Consider the following 18,433-nt stretch of genomic DNA (forward strand, 5'->3'; position numbering starts at 1 on the left):
TTTGTGACTTTCCCACCTCTGATGGGCTGAGGTCCAGACCCCAGACTTGCGGTAATGCTGCCCATCAAGCCAATGCCCCAGCTGAGGAGCAGAAATAAGGCCCCCAGGCCTGAGCAGGGATCTGCTGGGGCCACCTCCATCATCAGCCCTGATTTGGGGCCACCCTCCCCGTCCCTCGTCCTCCTGCCCAGTGAAGCAAGAGGTCTTAGCCATGCCTTGTACCAATGCCTTGGCATGGAAAGGGCCCCAAAGCGGGAACAGCCTGACCGTCCTCATCTGTCAGGTGGAGAGGAAAAGCATGGCGCCCCACTGCCAGCAGATAGCCCTGCAGTCATGACACGAACCGGCTGAAAGCACGAACGTTTTTTCTGGAGACCGGGTCTGGCTCTGTTGCTCAGGCTGGAGTGCAGTGGTGTGATCTCAGCTCACTGCAGCCTCAAACTCCTGGGCTCAAGTCATTCTCCTGCCTCAGCCTCCCAAGTAGCTGGGACTACAGGCATGCACCACCACACCTAATGAATTTTTTTAACTTTCCATTTTCTGTAGAGGTGGGATCTCACTATGTTGCCCCTCCCACCCCTGCCCGCCCATGGTCCCCTTCCCCTTCCAGGAGCAGTGACTGCGGTCAGTGCTGTCTAGGATCAAGGGCATGAGCCGCTGTGCCGGGCCCACAGCTAGGTCTTCAGAACACATTGTGGGGGCGCAAATGCAAGCTGCAGCAACATGGGAACAGTGTCCTGCCATTCGAAACACACAGGAAAAATACTAAACACTTTCTATGGGTGCAGAATATGAGCACAAAATTTAGAAAATGCAAAAGGTCTGGAAGGATAGACAGTGTGACCCACGGCTGTGATGGCACAGTGAGGGGCCGGGGGGTGGCGGTTTTAGGGGACAGAATGGGGTGGAACCAGGACCTTAGCTTCATCTCTTTTTTTTGTTTTCCTTCCTTTCTTTTTTTTGAGATGGAGTCTCACTCTGTCCCTCAGGCTGGAGTGCAGTGGCACCATCTCAGCTCACTGCAAGCTTGACCTCCCGGGTTCAAGTGATTTTCCTGCCTCAGCCTCCCGAGTAGCTGGGATTATAAGTGCCTGCCACCGGGCCCAACTAATTTTTGTATTTTTGGTAGAGATGGGGTTTCACCATCTTGGCCAGGCTGGTCTTGAACTCCTGGCCTCGTGATCTACCCGCCTCAGCCTCCCAAAGTTCTGGGATTATAGGCATGAGCCACCGCACGTTTTTCTTTTTCTTTTTCTTTTTTTTTGAGACAAAGTCTTGCTCTGTTGCCCAGGCAGGTGTACAGTGGTGTGATCTCAGCTCACTGCAACCTTCACCTCCCAGGCTCAAGTGATTTCCCTGCCTCAGCCTCCTGAGTAGCTAGATTACAGGCATGTACCACCATGCTCAGCGTGGGTAACAGAACAAGACAGTGTGTCAAGAAAAAAAAAGTCGGCTGGGTACAGTGGCTCACACCTGTAAGCCCAGCACTTTGGGAGGCCGAGGCGGGTGTATCACCTGAGGTCAGGAGTTTGAGACCAGCCTGACCAACATGGAGAAACTCCATCTCTACTAAAAATACAAAAAAATATTAGCCAGGTGTGGTGGTGGGTACCTGTAAGCCCAGCCTCTCAGGAGGCTGAGGCAGAATAATTGCTTGAACCCAGGAGGCGGTGTTGCAGTGAGCCAAGATCACACTACTGTACTCCAGCCTGGGCAACAAGAGTGAAACTCCATCTCAAAAAAAGAAGAAAAAAAAAAAAGTCTTTGCAAGGCATCAGTGCAGGTAAACACAGGACATGTAATAACTTCCAGTGAAAATAAATCTCATAAAAATGCAAATTCGGTTTTTTTTAAAAGTTAACTGGCTGCGGTGGTATGCACCTGTGTGCAGCTTCTCAGGAAGCTGTGGCAAGAGGGTTGTTTGAGTCCAGGATTTGGAGGCTGCTGTGAACTATGCTTGTTCCACTGCACTCCAGCCTGGGTGCCAGAGCGCACCGCTCTCCCTAAAACAAATGAAACGAAACAAAACCAAACCTCTGTGTGTGTGAGGCTGCATATATCAAATGATTGAGGCCATTCTTTCAGGAGGGATGGTACATTATGACTAGATATCAACAAGGATGGAACTAAATGCTTACAACTGTACTTCTCTGATGACTGGAAATACTTTACACACATTAGCTTCTCGGTCCGTATACAATGAATGTTATTTCTTTTCTCTCTCTCTCTTTTTTTGACTCGGAGTTTCACTCTTGTTGCCCAGGCTGGAGTGCAATGGCGCGATCTCAGCTCACTGCAACCTCCGCCTCCCGGATTCAAGCAATTCTCCTTTCCCAGCCTCCTGAGTAGCTGGCATTACAGGTGCCTGCCACCATGCCCAGCTAATTTTGTATTTTTCGTAGAGCCTTACACTGTTGCCCAGGCTGGAGTCCTATGTATGACACAATCTCAGCTGTCTGTAACCTCCGACCCCCGAGTTCAAGTGATTATTCTGCCTCAGCATCCTGAGTAGCTGGGACTACAGGCACATGCCACCACACCTGGCTAATTTTTTTTGTACTTTTCATAGAGACAGGGTTTCACCATATTGGCCAAGCTGATCTCAAAACTCCTGACCTCAGGATCCACCTGCCTGGAGCCACCACGCCTGGATTTGATTTGATTTTTTGTAGAGGTGGGGTCGCGGGCTGGTCTCAAATTCCTGTCAAGTGATCCCCCCAGCTTGACCTCCCAAAGTGTTGAGATTACAGGTGTTAGCCGCCATGCCTAGCCTGGATTTTTATATTTTAGTATTTAGTATTTTTGTATTTTCAGTAGCGATGGAGTTTTGCCATGGTCTTGAACTCCCAGCCTCAAACAGTCTGCCTATCTCGGCCTCCCAAAGTGCTGGGATTACAGGCATGAGCCACCATGCCCAGCCCCGGTCTGCTTTTTAATAAACTGTTACTCCTGCTCTGCCACTTGCCTCCATCTGGCTTTCTGCCTGATGACTCTCAGTCGAATTCTTTCTTCTAAGGAGGAAAGAACTGAGGTTGTTGCAGGTGTGTACAGATTCACCACGGGGAACTCGGATGCCTCCCACCGGTAACAGGTCGAGGATGCTAGGTGAACATGTTACGTAAGCTGCATGCCTTTTACAAACGGCAGTGGTTCTCACGTCCAGCCACAGCCATGGCACCTTCCCTGTATGTATGGCAGTCCCTTCAGTAAACCTGTGTCTCCTTTGCTGTCTCCAGATCTCCTCCTCTGCCTCTCCCACACGGTGCCTTCCCTACTGGAGTAAAGCGGAGTCCCGCAGAGCACCCTCTCCCTGCAAATTTTTTTTTTTTTTTTTTTTTTTTTTTTCGAGACAGAATTTCGCTCTGTCGCCCAGGCTGGAGTGCAGTGGCACGATCTCTGCTCACTGCAACCTTCGTCTTCCAGATTGAAGCGATTTTCCAGCCTCAGCCTCCCTAGTAGCTGGGATTACAGGCGCCTGCCACCACGCCCGGCTATTTATTTATTTGAGGTTTTTTGTTGTTGTTGTTGTTGTTTTTAGTAGAGACGGGGTTTCGCCATGTTGGCCAGGCTGGTCTCGAACTCCTAGCCTCACGTGATCCTTCTACCTTGGCCTCCCAAAGTGCTGGGATTACAGGCGCAAGCCACAGTGCCCAGCCTCTCTCCCTACATCTTTATGTGCCTGCAATGCCAAGAGACAGCTCCTGGCCGCTGGGTTAGGGTCGGGGCCCCAGAGGCCCAGGGTCAAGGCTATGGCCGCATCCCAAGGACGTGCATCCCTGCAAGGGGCTGCACCCGACAGGCAAGGCAGAGGCGCCGCTGGGGTCTGCTCGGAGTCCGGCTCCGGAAAGCCAGGGGAGGGGCTCCTTGAAGAAACAGCGGAATCCCACCGATCTCAGGGGTCCTGTCCCGGCCTGCGGCCCTGGATCATCCACCCCGGGGCGGGTGGGCAGCAGACCTCGCCCTTCTTGGCTGGGACTGAGGGTCCCGCTTCCCCAAAGGCCTAGGCCGGGGTTCCCAGCCGCCGGCCCCCGCGGGCAGCGCCCGGCCCCGCCCAACCCCCCGAGGCCTGGCACTGCCCCTCAACCAAGATGGCGCGGACGGCATCAGGACGTCACGCGACCCGCCCGCCGGGCTCCCCCCGCGCTGCTCTGAGCTCGGCAGTTGGAGGCCGCGCGGCGGAGCGGGAAGCGCGACCTGCGGCCGGGGTGGCCGGGGCGGCGCTCGGGCCGCTGTTGGGAGGCTGCGCGCGGGCGCTGCAGGGCGGGGTGCTGTACCCCCGGGAGAGCCTGTCCCAGGGGTGCGCGGAGCCGACCGGCCTCCGGAGCTTCCGCGCCGCCTTCTCCGACAACCCGCACCGGGGCTTCAAGGAACAGCGGTGGCCGCCGCGGAAGGTGAGGGCCCGGGGCAGGGCCTGGAGGTGCCCGGAAGCCCGGCGGGAGGAGTTGGGGAGTCCGGGCCCCCAGCAGGCTCCTTCCCCTGGGCATCCCGCAGTTGGGGGCCCCTCCGGTGTCAGGTGAACGGGCTTGGGGGTTCGGGATTGGAGGACTGGGGACCGCGCGGAGGAGGTGGGAGGAGCCCAGCTGCTGCTGAGCCGCCTTGCTGTAATCCCAGCACTTTGGGAGGCCTCCCAGGTTCAAGCGATTCTCCTGCCTCAGCCTCCTGGACAGCTGGGATTACAGGTATGAGCCACGGGGCTCGGCCACCTCCCTCCCTCCCACCTTCTCTCCCTCCCCCGTCCCCTCCTTTCCCTCTCTGTCTTTCCTTCCTTCTTCCTTCTTTCTCTCTGTCTCCCTCCCTCCCTCCCTCCCTTCCTTCCTTTCTGGATTACAGGTATGATCCATCTCACCTGGCCACCTTTTATCTTTGTAATTATCTATTTAAGAAAAAAAAAATGGGAGACAGGTTTGTGTGACTCGGTTCCCTGCTTGACTTTTCCCTGTAGCATAGTGAGTCTGAGGTCCCAAAATTTTATTTTCCTTTTATAATATAAACGTGAAATAATAAAAAATATATATTTGTAAGATGTGAGAGCTACAGTGTAAAAGAAAAAAACACACACAATGAAAACACACACACGCACGTATGTATATACATATATACCCAAACATATATACATGGTTTCTGCCTATGTTTTTGGTGCACAGATCCAGAAACCCTTGGAGTCTCCAAGGTGATAAAAGTGTCTTTATGGATGCTGATGAGACGACTGATCTCTGGGGACTCCTGAATAGCCTCACAATGAGGACTGGTTGCCAGGGGAACCAACGTCTTTATTAGAGGGTTGGAACTTTCAGTCCCCTGCCCCCAAATTTCCAGGGATGGGGAGGAGCTGCAGGTTGAGTTGATCACCAGTGGCCAATGATTCAATCAATCAAGCGTATGTGGCCATCCTGGTGGCTCATGCTTGAAATCCCAACACTTTGGGAGGCCAAGGCAGGAATTTTGGAGGGCTAAGGCAGGCGGATCACTTGAGGTCAGGAGTTCAAGACCAGCCTGGGCATCATAGCAAGACCCTATCTCTATGTTTTTAATTAAAAAAAAAAAAAAAGTAAAGTAAACATGGGGCGGAGGAAGCAGTCAGATATGCATTTGTCTCCGGTGAGCAGAGGGATGACCTTGAGTTCTATCCTTTGTCCTGCAAAGATAATGCTATCAATTTACATTGTCAGGGTGAAATTTGGCAGAACTGTTCTAAGGTCAAAATCTTGAGGCCCATAAGGAGTTTCCTCATGGGCAAATTGTGAGGGAGATATGCTTACTGCAACCTCCACCTCCTAGGTACAAGCAATTCTCCTGCCTCAGCCTCCTGAGTAGCTGGGATTACAGACGTGGACCACCATGGCCAGCTAATTTTTTGAATTTTTAGTAGAGATGGGGTTTCACCATGTTGGTAAGGCTGGTCTCAAACTCCTGACCTCAGGTGGTCCAGCCACCTCGGCCACCCAAAGTGCTGGGATTACAGGTGTGAGCCACTGCTCCCCGCAGGTTTGTAGCTTAAAAAAAAAAAAAATCACTGTAGCCATCTATTTAGGAACAAAATGGGAGAGGCATGTTTTTATGATCCACTTTCCAGCTTGACTTTTGCCTTTGGCTTAGTGAGTTGGTGGTTCTGAGATTTCTTTTCCTTTCACAGTCATTATTCAGGGAAGAGGGTATGGTCTTGATATTCAAAATTTCTTGGGTGAGAAATCTACCTACAGGTGAAGCAGGAGCGGCTCGAACAAACCTCTTGAACACCAAACTGGGAAGGAAGTGGCTTTTTATTCGGCCAGGGATAGATGAAGTAGGTGTGGGATACGTGACGAGGTGGGGGTTTGAGCAAGACTGAGCAATGCTTTCCGGAAGGCATTTCTCCGTGGCTGCGATTATAGATAGGAGTGCGATTAAAGGTAGGGGGTTTAATCTTTAACCTCCAGGCTTGGTCAGTGGTGCTAGCCGACCTTGCCACTGACCTCACGGCTGCTATGTCTCAACATTTACTTCTCCTTTTGAAACGCAAGGCTAAGGGGAAGTGATCTCAGAAGCTTAAGAGGAAGGGGTCTCCTTCCTCACAGGGTTTGGCCTTTAACTCCTGGTTCAAGGATTCTCCTGCCTCAGCCTCCTGAGTCGCTAGGATTACAGGTGTGCAGCACGCACCTGGCTAACTTGTATTTGCAGTTGAGATGGGGTTTTACCGTGTTGGCCAGGCTGGTCTCCAACTCCTAACCGTATGTACTCCTCCTACCTCAGCCTCCTAAAGTGCTGGGATTATAGGCATGAGCCACCATGCCCAGCCAAAACAGTTATGTTGAATCTCACCCTGACAACATAAATGAAAAACTTGTTTTCACAGATAAGGACAATGGACAAAACTAAAAGTCATCCCTCTGCGCACCAGAGACAAAAGCACATCTGATTGCTTCCTGTACTCTGTGTTTATTTATCTTATGTAAAAATGCAAATTCACTGAGTGTAAGATGAATGCATAATTGAGTATTCCTCTAGCCTTTTCTTTCCCTATGTAAAATGTGGATTTCGTGAACGCTGATCAAAGACCCAAAGGAACACAATTGCTCGGCTCTTCGATTTGCTCTCCCTCCCCACTTGTTTTTTCTTTTGCCTTCCCCTACTGCCCACTCTTTTCCCCTTTATTTGTTTATTTACTTATTTATTTAAGATGGAGTCTTGATCCGTTGACCAGGCTGCAGTGCAGTGGTGCAATCTCAGCTCACTGCAGCCTCTGCCTCCTGGATTCAAGCAATTCTCCTGCCTCAGCCTCCCAAATAGTTGGGATTACAGGTGTGCCACCACGATCAGCTAATTTTTGTATTTTTAGTGGAGACAGGGTTTCACCATGTTGGCCAGGCTGGTCTCAAATTTCTGACCTTAGGTGATCCACCTGCCTCAGCCTTCCAAAGTGCTGGGATTACAGGTGTGAGCCACTGCACCCAGCTGGGATACCCTGTCTTTAACAAAATTTTTTAAAGTTTTTTTTTCTTTTTTAAAATATATTTTTTCTTTTTTTGCTTCTTTTCTAATTATTTATTTGTTTCTTGAAACAGCACCTCCCTCCGTCTCCCAGGCTGGAGTGCAATGGCACGATCTCGGCTCACTGAAACCTCTGCCTCTCAGGTTCAAGCAATTTCCCTACCTCAGCCTCTCGAGTAGCTGGGATTACAGGTGTGTGCCACCACACCTGGCTAATTTTTATATTTTTAGTAGAAATGGAGTTTCACCATATTGGCCCAGCTGGTCTCGAACTCCTGACCTCAGGTGATTCGCCTGCCTCAGCCTCCTAAGGTGCTGGGATTGCAGGCGTAAGCCACTGCATCCAGCAAAAAGTAGATTTTAAATGTTCTCATTACAGAAAAATGATTCATTTGTGAGATGATGGATATGTTAATTAGCTTGATATTATCATTCCGAAATGTATACATAGATCAAAACATCACACTGTGCCCCATAAACATATACAATTATGTTCACTAGAATAAAAAAAAAATGTATCTCTTAGGAAAAAAACGTTAATAAGAAGTCCCAAACTTGTAATTTTACCTCTTTGAGCCTCAACTTCTTCACCTGATACAGAAAGAGAATAACTCCACTTTCCAGTCCTCTGGAGCTGTAAGGGTTTTTTTTTTTTTTTTGAGACGGAGTTTCGCTCTTGTTACCCAGGCTGGAGTGCAATGGCGCGATTTTGGCTCACCGCAACCTCCACCTCCCAGGTTGAGGCAATTCTCCTGCCTCAGCCTCCTCAGTAGCTGGGATTACAGGCACGCGCCACCATGCCCAGCTAATTTTTTGTATTTTTAGTAGGGACGGGGTTTCACCACATTGACCAGGATAGTCTCGATCTCTTGACCTCGTGATCCACCCGCCTCGGCCTCCCAAAGTGCTGGGATTACAGGCGTGAGCCACCACGCCCGGCCAAAGACTTTTTTTTCTTTTTTGAGACAAGGGTCTCACTCTGACACCCAGGCAAGAGTATAATGGTGACCACTTCCCACTGCAGCCTCAACCTCCTGGGCTCAGGCAATCCTCCCACCTCAGCCTCTCAAGTAGCTGAGACTACAGGTATGCACCACCATGCCAGAATAATTAAAACAATTTTATTTTATTTTTTGGAGATGGAGTCTTGCTCTGTCGCCCAGGCTGGAGACATCTCTCGGCTCACTGCAGCCTCCACCTCCCAGATTCAAGCACTTATCCTGCCTCGGCCTCCCGTGTAGCTGGGATTACAGGTACTGGTCACCATGCCCAGCTAATTTTTGTATTTTTAGTAGAGACGAGGTTTCACCATCTTGGCCAGGCTGGTCTTGAACTCTTAACCTTGTAATCTACCTGTCCACACCCAGCATTTTTTTTTTTTTTTTTTTTTTTTTTTTTTTTTTTTAATGTAGAGATGGGGTCTCACTATGATGCTGAGGCTGGTCTTGAACTCCTGGGCTCAAGCAATCCGCCTGCCTTGGCCTTCCAGAATGCTGAGATGACAGGTGTGAGCCACCTCGCCCAGCCACTCCTGCAGGTCACGTTTACCCAATTATTACTCTACATGTTCTGGGGCCGAGGCCCACAACACTGTGCTTACGGAACTACGAGGGGGATTGGTTTCCAGATAGTTGCAGTCTGCCCTTGCATGCAAATGCAGTGATAACTTCTGTCACAGTGGGGAGAAGGGAGAGGCTCTTTCTGCTCTCCCTCTCCAGGGAAGGTGTTTCTGGGACCCAGGAGCAGGTGTCTAAGTAGAAGTGTAGTGAGGGATGAGGAGAAGTACAGAAAAATAGTTTAAGACACACTTGTGGCCAGGTGGGGTGGCTCATGCCTGTAATCCCAGCACTTTGGGAGGCCAAGGTGGGAGGAACACCTGAGGTCAAGAGTTTGAGACCAGCCTGACCAACATGGTGAAACCCCCATCTTTACTAAAAATACGAAAGTTATCTGGGCGTGGTGGCGGGCACCTGTAATCCCACCTACTTGGGAGGCTGAGGCAGGAGAATCACTTGAACCCAGGAGGCAGAGGTTGCAGTGAGCTGAGATCGCACCATTGTACTCCAGCCTGGGCAACAAGAGTAAAACTCCTTCTCAAGGGGGAAAAAAAGACCCCCAAAATGTCCAGCTAAGATCAGAATAACTGAAACCTTTTTATGGGCCAGAAATAAGCGAAACTGTTGATTGGGTGAGTATCCGGACCTGCATGGGGCCAAGGGAGGCCCTGGTGACTGGATGCTTCTCTATTGTGAGGCAGCTGGAAGTAAAAGCTGGACAACCTCCTTGGAGATGAACTGAGCCTGCAACCTGGCAGCTCCAATCCTAGGATACACCTGGAGAAATCTCTCACATGAGCCACTACCAGAGTGTACTGCTGGAGTGTACATGGCAGCACTGATTGTACAAGTGAAAAACGAAAGCAGCCTAAATGCTCAACAGGAAAAGGAGAGTGGTGTATCAAGCAACATATTCCAGCAGTTAATATGGATGAACTAGAACTTCAGGTATCGGCTGGGCGCTGGTGGCTCATACCCGTAATCTCAGCACTTTGGGAGGCTGAGGTGGGAGGATCACTTGAGCCCAGGAGTTCAAGACCAGCCTGCCCAATATGGCGAAACTCCATCTCCACTAAAAATACAAATTAGCCAGGCATGGTGCTGCTCGCCTGTAGTCCCAGCTACTTGGGAGGCGGAGGTAAGAGAATTGCAGACCGAGGGCATCCAGAGAAAGTAATGTCTTGCTTTCTTTTTTCTTTTTCTTTATTTTTGAGACAGAGTCTCACTCTGGTGCCCAGGTTGGAGTGCAGTGGTGCCATCATAGCTCTTTGTAGCCTCAAACACCTGGGGTCAAACAGTCCTCCCACCTCAGCCTCCCAGGTAGCTGGGATTACAGGCGCATGCCACCCGGCTGATTTTAACAGCATTTTTAGTAGAGATGGGGCCCCCACTCTGTTGCCCAGGCTTGTCTCAAACTCCTGGGCTCAAGGGACCCTCCATTCTTGTCCTCCCAAAGTGCTGGGATTACAGGTGTGAGGCACCACACCTGCTCAGTGGTAATTTCAGATTATGCTAAATTTCAAAGATTAATCAGGGAGATGTGAGAAGGTGAGTAGAACATATACTAATTTATTTATTTAGAGATAGGGTCTCATTCTGTCACCCAGGCTGGAGTACAGTGGTGTGACCTCGGCTCACTGCAGCCTCAATCTGGGCTCAAGATTTTTGTGCCTCAGCCTTTTAAATAGTTGGGTCCACAGGTGTGCACCAGCACTCCTGGCTAGTTTTTGTATTTTTTGTAGAGATAGGATCTTGCTATGCTGCCCAGGCTACAGATAGGAATTTACATCAGGTGGAACCAAGAAACACATATGTGCCCCTCATTCGTCCTGTTCAAAATTCCCTCTGCCTTTTCCCTTTTCATATGTTAGGTTTTGAGCTCCTTGGCCTGATTTTTTTTTTTTTTTTTTTTTTTTTTTTTTTTTTTTTTTTTGCAGCTTATGGAAAACTGATACTAAGCTTGAGAATGTTATGGGAGAAAGGGAATTTCAGGGAGACAGAAAGAGAGGCCGGGCGCAGTGGCTCACGCCTGTAATCTCAGCACTTTAGGACGCCAGAGCGGGTGGATCACCTGAGATCAGGAGTTCTAGAACAGCCTGGCCAACACGGTAAAACCCCATCTGTACTAAAAATACAAAATTAGCTGGGTGCGGTGGTACATGCCTATAATCTCAGCTACTCAGGAGGCCGAGGCAGGAGAAGCGCTTGAACCCGGGAGGTGGAGGTTGCAGTGAGCGGAGATTGCACCACTGCAATCCAGCCTGGGCGACAAGAGTGAAACTTTGTCTCAAAAGAAAGAAAAGCAAGAGGATGTGTTTCTTCTTTTCAGCAGCTGCAAAGTGGTAGATACTATTCCACCATTCCATGTTATAAAATTGGTTCAAAGACTCTTATCTAAATAAAATGTGTGATTGAAGTACTCATGAAACTTGAGTTCTGTATTCTATTACTAAAGAGTGTCCTTGGGAACAAGATACTGAAACATGCAGGAAATGGATGAATTTCAAAAACATGCTGTGTAGAAGAAGCCAGATATGAAAGAGCATCCCCTATAATTCTATCGATGTGAAATTCTGGAAACACCAAATCCAATCCATAGTGACACAGAGCACATCAGTGGTTGCCTGGGTCAGGGGTGGAAGGCAGATTGACTGAGAGGGGTCAGAGGGAGCTCCCTGGAATAATGGAAAAGTTCCTTTTTTTTTTTTTTCTTTGAGACGGGCTCGCTTTATTGCCCAGGCTGGGGTGCAGTGGCACAATCTTGGCTCACTGCAACCTCCACCTCCCAGGCTCAAGCAATTCTCCTGCCTCAGCCTCCCGAATAACTGGGATTACAGGCATGCACCACCATGCCCAGCTAATTTTGTGTTTTTAGTAGACATGGGGTTTCTCCAGGTTTATCAGGCTAGTCTCGAACTCCTGACGTCATATTATCCACTGGCCTCGACGTCCCAAAGTGCTGGGATTACAGGCGTGAGCCACTGTGCCCAGACTTTGTTTTTGTTTTGAGACAGGGTCTCACTGTGTTGCTCAGGCTGGAGTGCAGTGACGCTGCCTCAACCCACTACAGCCTTCCTGACCTGGGCCTAGGTGATCCTTCCACCTCAGCCCCCCAGGTAGCTGGGGCTACAGGCCTTTGCCAACACGCTTGGCTAAATTTTAAATATTCTTTATAGATATGCTATATCACTGTATTGCCCAGGCTGGTCTGGAACTCCTGGGGTCAAGCAATGCTTCCACCTTGGCTTCTCAAAGTGTTGGGAGTACCGGTATGAGCCATCCCACCTGCCTTTGATTTTATTTATTTATTTATTTAGACAGTGTCTTGCTCTGTCACCCAGGCTGGAGTGCAGTATTGCGGTTACAGCTCACTGCTGCCTCCAACTCCTGGCTCAAGTGATCCTCCTGTGTCAGCCTCCTGAGAAGCTGGGACCACAGGTGCATGTTACCATGTCCGGCTAATTTTCTAAAAATTTTGTAGCCAGGTATCTCCTATGTTGCCAGGTTTTCCTGGAACTCCTGGCCTCAAGCAATTTTTCCTGTTCAGCCTCAAGCAATTTTTCCTGTTCAGCCTCTGAAAGTTGGGCATGAGCCACTGTACCCAGCAGAAAGTTCTATCTTGATAGTGGGAGTGGGTACTCAGATACATGCATTTGCTAAGCCTCATCAGACTGTATAGTTAAAGTGAGATCCTGTCTCAAAAAAACCTGTACACTTATAATGAGTGCATCTTACTGTATGTAAACTATACTCAATAAAGTTTATTTTAAATAATAAAACAACTGTCCATGGAAGTCTTTATACGAAGAGGAGGGAGTCTTTGAAGATACTCAGAAATCAGAGATTTTTTAGGTCTTGCCAAATTTTTAGGTCTTGCCAGAAAACAAAAAAAACCTTTAACCTCAAAAGCCACCTAGGAGGGAGGCTGAGGCAGGAGAATCAGAAATGCCTGTTATTCTAATTAGTTGTTGTGCTTGATAATTGTTGTCATGGTATTGATATTAAAATATTAAAGTAGCAATTAAAAAAGCAAGTGACATCTCTGTAGATACAGATACAAACACTTCTTTTTATATATATGGGCCAGGCAAGGTGGCTAACGCCTATAATCCCAGCACGTTGGGAGGCAGACGCAGGTGGATTACAAGGTCAGGAGTTTGAGACCGGCCTGACCATCATAGTAAAACCCTGTCTCTACTAAAAATACAAAAAATTAGCTGAGCGTGGTGGCACGTGCCTATAGTCTCAGCTACTCAGGAAGCCAAGACAGGAGAATCACTTGAACCCAGGAGGTGGAGATTGCATTGAGCTCAGATCATGCCATGGCACTCCAGCCTGGGAGACAGAGTGACTACATTCCCCCAAAAAATGAATAAATAAAATTTTTTTTAAAGTTTAAAAAGATCTATGTATTTCATATATAGATTCATACGTATGTATGTATGTATATATAAACCCAGAGGATAAAAAATGGCAGTTCCTTTTTCTCCCTCTATATGAACGTATAATAAAACCATGACTCTGTCAATTTCTTCTTCAAACATAAATTTGAAAGTCTTTGAGGCCAGGCACGGTGGCTCATGCTTGTAAGCTTGACACTTTGGGAGGCTGAGCTGAAAGAATGGCTTGAGGCCAACAATTCAAGGTCAGCCTAGGCAAAATAGTGAGACCCTGACTATGATTTTTTTTTTTTTTTTTTTTTTTTTTTTTTTTTTTTGAGACAGAGTTATGTTCTTGTTGCCTGGGCTGAAGTGCAATGGTGCAATCTCAGCCCACCACAACCTCCGCTTCCCAGATTCAAGCAATTCTCCTGCCTCAGCCTCCTGAGTAGCTGGGATTATAGGCATGTGCCACCATGCCCAGCTAATTTTATATTTTTAGTAGAGATGGGGTTTCTCCATGTTGGTCAGGCCAATCTCAAACTCCTGACCTCAGGTGATCTGCCACCTTAGCCTCTCAAAGTGCTGGGATTACAGGCATGAGCCACCACACCTGGCCTACAAAATGTTTTTTTCTGGTTTTTTTTTTTTTTTTTTTTTTTTTTTTTTTGCAATGGAGTCTCAATCCCATTGTGCAGGCTGGAGGGCAGTGGCACAATCTCAACTCACTGTAACCTCTGCCTCCTGGGTTCAAGTGATTCTCCTTCCTCAGTCTCCCGAATAGCTGGGATTACAGGCATGCGCCACCACATCCAGCTAATTTTGTATTTTTTCTTGAGACGAAGTCTTGCTCTGTCACCCAGGCTGGAGTGCAGTGGTGCCATCTCGGCTTACTGCAACCTCCACCTCCCTGGTTCAAGCAATTCCCCTGCCTCAGCCTCCCGAGTAGCTGGAATTACAGGTGCATGCCAACACGCCCGGCTAATTTTTTTGTAGTTTTAGTAGAGATGGGGTTTCACCATGTTGGCCAGACTGGTCTCAAACTTTTGACCTCGGGCAATCCTCCCACCTCGGCCTCCCAGAGTGCTGGGATTCCAGGTGTAAGCCACCGAGCCTTGCTAATTTTTGTATTTTTAGTAGAGATGGGGTTTCGCCATGTTAGCCAGGCTGGTCTTGAACTCCTGACCTCAGGTGATTCACTTGCCTCAGCCTCCCAAAGTGTTAGGATTACGGGTGTGAGCCACCACGCCCAGTCAACAAAATATTTCAAAAATTAGCTGGGTGTGGCCGGGTATAGTGGCTCATGCCTGTAATCCCAGCACTTTGGGAGGCTGAGGTGGGTGGATCTCGAGGTCAGGAGTTAGAGATCAGCCTGACCAACATGGTGAAACCCCATCTCTACTAAAAATGTAAAAATTAGCCAGGCATGGTGGCACATGCCTGTAATCCCAGCTATTTGAGAGGCTGAGGCAAGAGAATTGCTTGAACCCAGAGGGTGGAGTTTGCAGTGAGCGGATATTGCACCACTGCACTGCAGCCTGGCGACAGGGCAAAATTCTGTCTCAAAAAAAAAAAAAAAAAAAAAAAATTAACTGGGTATAAGGCAGGGCACAGTGGTTCACACCTGAAATCCCAGCATTTTTGGAGGCCAAGGAAGGCAGATCACCTGAGGTTAGCAGTTTGATACCAGCCTGCACAACATGGTGAAACCCCATCTCTACTAAAAACACAAAAGTTAGCCAGCCATGGTGGCGCACACCTGTAATCCCAGCTACTCAGGAGGCTGAAGCATGAGAATCACTTGAACCTGGGAGGCAGAGGTTGCAGTGAGCTGAGATTGTGCCAATGCACTCCAGCCTAAGCAACAGGAGCGAAACAGTGTCTCAAAAAATTATATATATATATTAGTCGGATGTGATAGCGTGTGCCTGTATTCCCAGCTACTTGGGAGTCTAAGGCAGGAGGATCACTTGAGACCAGGAGGTCAAGGCTACAGTGAACTGTCGTGAATTCCTGACCTCAAGTGATCCACCCACTGCAGCCTCCCAAAGTGCTGGGATTACAGGTGTGAGCCACGGTGCCCAGATAATTTTCAAAGTACAATGGGTTCCTATTTTCCTTGTGCTGTCAAAAATCTGTTACAATTAAAATGAAAGATCTTTGCTCCATCTGGCTTTCACAGCCAGGCCCACTCCGACCGCCCCATTTAGTGCCAGCCCTGCCCTGCCTCGCCTCAGCCCTGCTTGCTCTGCTGTGTCCTCCCTCGCAGCAGGGCGGCTCGAGCCATGATGTTCGCTGGGCAGGCTCCCCTTCCTTCCTTCCGGGACCCCGGTCTGCAAACTCCGGCCACAAGGTGGAGCCCACCCGCTAGCTATGTTTATAAAGCGCAAGAACTAAAAATGGTTTTCTGTTGTTTAATAGTTGAAAATCAAAAGAAGGATGATATTCATGACGCATGAAAATCACACGAGGCTCACCGTCAGCGTCCACAAGTAGAATGTGATAGGGACACCCCACACCTGACTGCTTACGCCCTGCCCAGAGTGCTTTCCATGATGAAGGCAGAGTCAAGGGGTGCACCGCCTCATAGCCTAGTGGATTTAATTAGGTTGGTGCAAAAGTAGCTGCGGTTTTTGCCATTATATCTGGCCTTTGGTAGACAAAGCCGGCTGGTCCCTGGCCTGGGCTGAGTTCCATGAGGTAGGGCCTTGGTTTTGCCTCTCACGTGTCTGCGGCAGTGCCTGGTAGCTATGGGATGCTCCGTTGCTCTGGCTGAAAGAGCGAATGGAGGTGTAGGTTTGGGAGTACATTGTGTCATCCTCCTAGAGAGAGTGACACTCACACCCTTCTCCAGCTCTGTCTGGCGGACACCACCACCTGCCCACCCCAGCAGGTGGGCTCGCCCCCCACCCCCAGCACTGGGAGAGGCACTTTGAGCAGGCAGTGTCATTTGCTCCACTCCCTGGAGAAGACAGGGCAGAGGGTAGTAAGGCCTGGATTTGGCACCAAGGGGGTGGGCCCCCGGGTCTCTGGATCGCAAGGGCTTGCTTGGCTCTAGGGGACGCCCCCAATGACCCTACACAGAGCCCCTTCCTGCCTATGTGGGCTGAGCCCGCTGTGCTGCATGAGCGGCAATTTGGTGCCCTCTGGTGGTTACTGGGAGTGGCTACCACCAAGGCACCGGTGGCCTTAACCTCCCCAGAGGGAGCCCCTGCCTGGCCTCTCCAGTCCATCTGACCACCTCACGCAGAGATAAAGGAGCTCGCTAGCCTGGGCGCTCTCCGTCTCCCTAGCTCTCTCTGTAGAGTATCTTGATGTCACGGGATGTCCTCCCATCGAGCTGACTGGGGAGCTGCTGGCAGCCTCTCCTGTGGTACCCCAGGCTCCTGGGGACTCCCAGACTGCCAGACAGTGTGCACCTGTCTCTACCAGTGTACATCCTATCCTAACAGAGAGTGGGAGGTGACCTTGGTCCCATGGCCCAGGGACCCTCCTAGAGGGATGAGCTCCTTGTGTTTTTTGCATAAGTGGAGAAGCTGCATCATCTGCGGGTAAGAGCCCCTGGGTGCAGAGAACTGCTCCAAGTTCTACTATGGGGACAGGAAATGTGTCCATAGCCAGCCTAAGACTCCGCTTAGCAGTGATCATCACGTCCTTGTCACCAGGTATACATTGCACATTAGCAAGTGTTCCTTATCTGCCTCCAACAAAAAACTGGGCTCCCGGAAGGCAGGGCCAGGTCTGAGCCACCTCAGTGCCCTAGCCTCTAGCTAACATACAAATACACCTCGCATACAAATCTGTATTTCTGGCTTCTCCAGATTTCTGGAGGGGCCCACCTGAGTGAATGGCAGAGGATAGGTGAGTGAGTGGATGTAGGATGAAGATGGATGGATGGAGGGATGGATGGGTGGATGGGTGAATGGATGGATAAAGGATGGGTGGATGAACAGATGAGTGAATGGGTAGATGAATGGGTAGGTGAGTAGGTGAGTGGATGAACGGATGGGAGGGTGGATGGGTGGGTGGATGGATGGATGGGTAAGTGGAAGAATGGATGGATGGGGGATGGGTAGATGGATAGATAAGTAAATGTGTGGATGCATCGGCAGGTGGGAGGGTGGGTGAGCGGATGGATGGATGAATGGAGAGAGAGATGGATGAGTGAACATGGGAATGAATAGGTGAGTAGGTGGGTAAGTGAATGGATGGATGGATAGAGAATGAATGTGTGGGTGAATGGGTAGGTGGGTGGGTGGGTGAATGAATGTGTGGATGAATGGGTAGGTGAGTGGGTGGCTAAGTGGATGGATGAGTGAGGGGATGGATAGATAACATGTGGATAAATGGGCAGATGGGTGATGAGTGGATAGATGGGTGAATGTGTGAATGAATGGGTAGGTGGGTGGGAGGGTAAGTTGGTGGATGGATGAACATGTGGATGGATGGGTAGGTGGGTGGTGGGTGGGTGAGTGGATGATGGATGGATGGATGAGTGAACATGTGGATGGATAGGTGGGTGGGTAGATAGATGGATGAGTGAATGTGTGTGGGTGAGTAGACAGACGAATAGTTGGTTAATGTGGGTGGATGGATGGAAGAATGGATATCCAGGTCCCCAGCCAGGGCCACAACCACTCCTACTAATCACTCCCATCCCATCTCTTCAATCCTGTTTCCAAACATATCTTGGTTACACTACCTCTCTGTGCTCATGCCCTCTGCCCCTCCCAACTCCCACCTCTCCAGCCACCCCAGGCTCCCTCACATGGAGCCTACCCTGGCTTCAGGGCCTCTACAGAAGCTGGTATCAAAACCTAGAACATCATTCCCCCAGAGCAGCCCAGAGAAGGTGCCCCTCCCCTTCCCTTCTCCCAGGTCCCCTGCAGTCACTCCCGCTTTCTTTATAGCATCTATTACTAACAAAAATGCTGGCCAGCTTGCTTTCCGTGGCTCCTCCACAAGAATGCAGCACACAGGCAGGGCCTTGCCCTTCACCTGTGTGTCTCCACCCGAGTTGACGTTCAACTC

This window comes from Saimiri boliviensis, chromosome 20 (genome assembly GCF_048565385.1).
Source record: "Saimiri boliviensis isolate mSaiBol1 chromosome 20, mSaiBol1.pri, whole genome shotgun sequence".
Lineage (NCBI taxonomy): Eukaryota > Metazoa > Chordata > Mammalia > Primates > Cebidae > Saimiri > Saimiri boliviensis.